We start from the raw sequence: 5,395 nt of genomic DNA on the forward strand, positions 1-5,395 counted from the left end.
AATATCTTTTGAACATCTGCTGTATCAATTTTGCCATTGCTTGAGGTTCAGTTGTCATTTTCTTGGTTCCCTCAGTCTCTAGTACTTGAGAACCAGACAGTAAATTAGTTCCAAAGCAGGCCTCTATCCTCACTTATTTGGGTATCATGTCCTAAATTTACAGTTCCCAGCATGGCCCTCTCCTCACTTATGGATAAGGAAACCCATTTACCTTGGAGCAAGTGTGCTTTGTCCAGACTGAGCTTGCTGCTTCCCAAATGAAAGTGTGATAGAGACCCATCCAACAGTGCATGCCCTGNATTCATGTCTCATTGCTCACAAGGTAGTCACACAGAGGCTGGCCCAGGGGCTTAGCAATGNTAATAGGAAGATGAATTACCAGTCCTCAGTCTAGTCAGCCTTGTTGTGTTTTATTAGAAGAAATAGTTATATAGAGAATCTGGGAGTGATCTGTGCTTATCCCTACTTCCCCTCCTGTATGTTTTTAAGTTCCTTCTCTACTTCCTTTGNTCTTAGCCCTNTTCCCTGTGGTTTGCCTCTTATTTTCAGAATGTGGTGTAATGCCTGGCATGGGCAGATTTTCAACCAATGTTTAAATGGCCACTTAACAATGATATATAAATGACCCCAGCAAGGGCAGAGCAGCACCCTGGTGAACTGGTGAGCCACTGGCTGGAGTCTAGGATACTCCATTGGCATGGTGAAAAAGCCACGGGACTAGCTTTGCTTATTTGTGTCCCTAAAGCTACACTTGTACCCAAGCTGAAGCTTGTGGACAGTTAAATCCAGTGCAGCCCTGCCTGGAAGAAACTTCCCAGAAGTATGTGGGCAGCCAGATATCTGATCACCTAGCCACTTCCAGTGGAAGATGAGATCCCAGAAACCCTCCTTTCCTATGACTTTAGAGGTTCTACAGAAAGCACACTACTTCCCAAGGGGATCGCTGACCTAGAGGTAGAATCACCATAGAAACTAGCATGCTGGCTTTTCTTTGAAATGACCTTTCTTCTTAAGGGTCTTGGGGAATCTCATGGAAGACTGTTTCTCATTCAAAGCCTTGATATTTGAAAGGATTCTGTTTAGGAGTTAGCATCTAAAGAATGAAAAATGTAAATATGTGGTGTAGATGGAGCTTGGGGGAGTTCACCCAAAATGTCTGCTAAGAANTAAAGCCAGGTCTGGACAATGGAGATNCTAGATCCAGGAAGGACAGAGTGATGGTTAGTGCTGCTGGAGAGTGTGCTTTAGGCTCTGCAGGTGATCAGAAGTCAGGCAGGGAGGAGAATATGAAGGGAAACTGAGNTCAGCAACAGCAGCACAGGCGAGGTAAAGGTAAATGGGTTTTCAAAATTAAGGCTGTTCTGTAAGTTGGATGCAGTGTGAAATGTATAAAATCACGAGAGTGGCAGAAAATGCACATTATATGGCAGGAACTCCCATGGCCTGTCTTGAAACATGGAACTTAGCATAAAAGAGAAGCTGCTGTGTGTTAGGGTTGGGGATGCCATTGGCATGTCATCGGTAGGGTGACTGGACTATAGTAATAGGCAGAGATAGCACTTAAGTTGGATTTGACAATAAACAAGCAGTCGACTTCTTCATTGGATCACCAGTCCTCACGACCCCATCTCCTGTGACCTCCTGGAACAACCTGTCAGCCTGGCATCTTCCTGAATGAGTGAGCAGGGAATGTAGGAAGCTTGCTCTGTGATCTCTCAGTTCAGCCTCCTTAACAAGCACAACTTCATTAGCAAAACATGTGTGAAATCTTCCATTTGGACACCATCAATGACAAAACAAAGTGATATAGCACAATCCACAAACAAGAGGTCAGAGTTTAAGTGAAATGTCACTAATGATTTTAAATGCATTTAAATTTATTCTGGAGGTAAGTAGTTCATACACTATGCATCTGAAAAGCCCAAAGTAATATTTAGCTTGAGAGCAGTAGCCATGTGGGGTGACCATGCCCCATGTATACATATAGATCCTTCCTCCTTCTGTGATTTTTTTAAGGGCTGAAGAGCCTCCATGTGTAGGTCTTCTCCTCCCCCTCGCACAATTGTTATTCCTTAAAAATTAAAATTATGGCAGAGATATGGTTCAGTCAGTAAAGTGCTTTCAATAGGACATATGGGAAGATCAGGGCTCAGTAGAGCATGCCTGTAACCTGGTGCTGGTGGAAGGGCAGCAGAGCCAAGTGGATCCCTGGAAGCTCTTTGGNTGGATCAGTTCAGTGAGAGACCCTGTCTCAAAAAGTAAAGGTGGTATGTGATCAGGGGAAAGCACCTGACATTGCTCATGTGCACATCAAAAAGTGCATATGTAATGTCCCTCCCCCCACATACCTGCACCCACACAGTCCTCTCACTGGAGAAAAGGAGTTAACCTGAGTCTTTTGGGCTATATAAANGAGGCCCTCAATTTGTTTTCAAGTATTCTGCTCTTATACTGCTTCAATCTGAGGGNAGATGAAGTGGGGGCTGGTGCAGACCACTCAAGACTCTGTGACATAGTGTGGTGCTGAAGACATTTGGTCTTGAGTCTATCTTCCCCTAAAGAAGANCCAACAACCCTCAACCCTCATTTCCCCCAGCACACCTCCATACTCCTCAGCACACCCCTATATCCCCAACACACCCCCATATCCCCAACATCCCCACATACCCCCCAGAACACCTTCATTTTACCTCAGCACACAACCATATTCCCCAACACACCCTCATATCCTTCAGCACCCCCCATTTCCTCCAGCATACCCTCATTTCCCCCAGCACATACCCCTATTCCCCAACACACTCCATACCCCCAACACACCTTCATTTCCCTTAGCACTCAGCCATATTTCCAAACACACCTCCATATCCCCCAATATACCCCATATCCTCCAGCACACCCCCACTTCCCCCAGCACACAATCATACCCCCAGCATACCCCATATTACCTAGCACACCCCCATATCCTCAGCACACCCCCCATTTCTCCAAGCACACTCCTGTTTNCCCTCAACATATCCCCACCTCCCCCCATCACACCCCCATAGCCCCAACATGCCTGAAGAAACCACTAGTAAGCACTGGTTCCTGGGTTCTTGAACAAACATGGAGTTGAGAGCCTCTGAAGTGTTAAGTGCNCAGATTGGAGTATGTCAGCTGGGCCACCGAGCCCCCACGTCTTAGTAGCACAACTCTTTGCAAATAAACAAAGCTTTGGGTTCACGGGGAAATGCAGCTTATGCAGCTCTTAGGGCTGCTCAAAGGGCCTCTGTTCCCTCTCCACACTAATGTGTTTCATGAGAAGACCAAGGTTATTTTACTGCCCCAGGGTGCCTGGACACTTTCCTTTGGTCCCCTCAGATCTGTGGGATGAAAGTGGGATGGAGAGGAGAAGAATTCCCTTTGCTGTCTTAGGTTTCTGTTCTCTAGGAAAACATGTTACGTTTCCTAAGATCAGATACTCAACCGTTTATTTTTAGCTTTGGTGGCTGTATTAGTTTTCCTCCCCCAGTCCTCATTTTTTTTTTCCAAAGGAATCCTTTACCTCTGCTGCTTCCTGTTTGAGATCTTTACATGAGATCAACTTTAGTCTAAAATTCAGGTAGTATCGCAGGCTGAACGCATATTCCTCCTGTTTGAAGAAATAATGGGCCCAAGTATTTCCTACTTTCACAGGCAAAAGGCAAAGAAGAAGGTGCTTCTTGAATAGCCTACACTGTGCTGGGGTGTGGACTGGAGGGCCAAGTCCTACCTCACTCATTTCAAGTGTACGACGGGTGGGTTCAGCAAATCTTAGTAGATTTCCTTCCTTCCTTCCTCTCAAAGCTTTTGTTCATGTGCTTTTGACTCTCAGTTTGACTGGTTGCTTTCTTAAATTTGGAAATTTGCTCTCCGAACATGGATTGTATTGATTTGTATTTGAAATGTATTGGTTCTCTGCTGTTCACTAACCCTGTGTGTTAGCGAACCTAATGTTCTTTCCTTGTTACNTTGACTACAGATACTATGAATCAAACAAAAGACTTGGAGATTCAGAGAGCTTAAAAATTATCTACTCAAGGTCATGCAGAGAACAGACACAGACTCAGATTCACAACCAGAGCATGACTTAAAGTCCTGTGCATCTTACTTATTGGTAAAATTATTATGTGACTTCCAAACAAACAAACACACTTACATAATTGTTTTTTTTACCATTAAGGGTACAAGAATCCTTAGCTTAATTCAAATTGCACACATCTAGAAAAGGGAGAACTGTCTGGAAGACTTCATTTTCTAATGTGAAGAGTAGCCAAAGTTGCGTGGCTTTAAGATCTATCTCAACCCCGCTCTTCTACAATAAAAGGGTCTTTGTTACAATCAGTAAAAATATAGTTTAGAAGTATAACTGATTTGATACTAATAGCTACCTATAGTCTAAATGTTAATATGACTGAAAAAGAATATGTAAAAGTAATATGTTTTCAACATATTCACATAAAAAAACAATAGTCAACTTAATTCGGTGCCAAGTTTAAATGTTTTCAATGAATAAAGTCAGGACAATTACAACCATGAATGCCTTTAATAAAATGCAGGCTGGGGAAATGACTCAACAGCTAAAGATCTTGTCATAAAAGTATAAAGACGTGAATTCNAGTCCCCAGAACCCATGTAATGCTGGGTGCACATCTGTGATCTCAGAACACCCACAGGGAGGCGAAAGGTGGAGGCAGGAGAGTCTGTGACTGCTCAGAGGCTAACCTGGCATAGGGAAGAGCAAGCAAGAGACCTGTCTCAGATAAGGTGGAAGGCAAAGACAGCCAGAGTTTGTTTTCTGACCTCCATAGGTGCAGCATGGCCTGTACCCTGTACTCACACATACAAACAGGCCTATGTGTACATATGCACTCAGCATGCCTATACACACAAGATAAAAATAAATNATCAGTTTAAAAACACATGTAGGTAGATGTTCATTGCCAGCCTGAGCTGTCTGCTGGTTCTTGGAAGGCACAGTCAGGAGGCCTGGCTATAGAAAGGGCTGCAGGCCTGTGAGTATCTATGGAGGAGTGACATGCTGGGGTGGCCATGAGTAGCCGCAGGTGACAGGAGCTGTCTCAGGCAGAGTATCCGGTGTCACCTCCCAGTACAGATTTTGTTTGATGGAAGGGAGACATTGCAGTCATATTTACAACATTCTTACTCATCAGGGAACTGAAAATCAAAACTACATCGGGATTCTGCTTACCTCAGTCAGAATGCTGTCTTCAAGAAAACAAAGAGGGTGGAGAGATGACAGTTCAGCAGTCAAGAGTACTGGCATCTCTACCAGATTTCGTTCCCAGACACACATGGAAGCTCACAACTGTCTCTAACTCCAGCTCCAGGTGATCTGACATCCTTACACAGACATACA

Source organism: Mus caroli, chromosome 9, assembly GCF_900094665.2.
Source record: "Mus caroli chromosome 9, CAROLI_EIJ_v1.1, whole genome shotgun sequence".
NCBI lineage: Eukaryota > Metazoa > Chordata > Mammalia > Rodentia > Muridae > Mus > Mus caroli.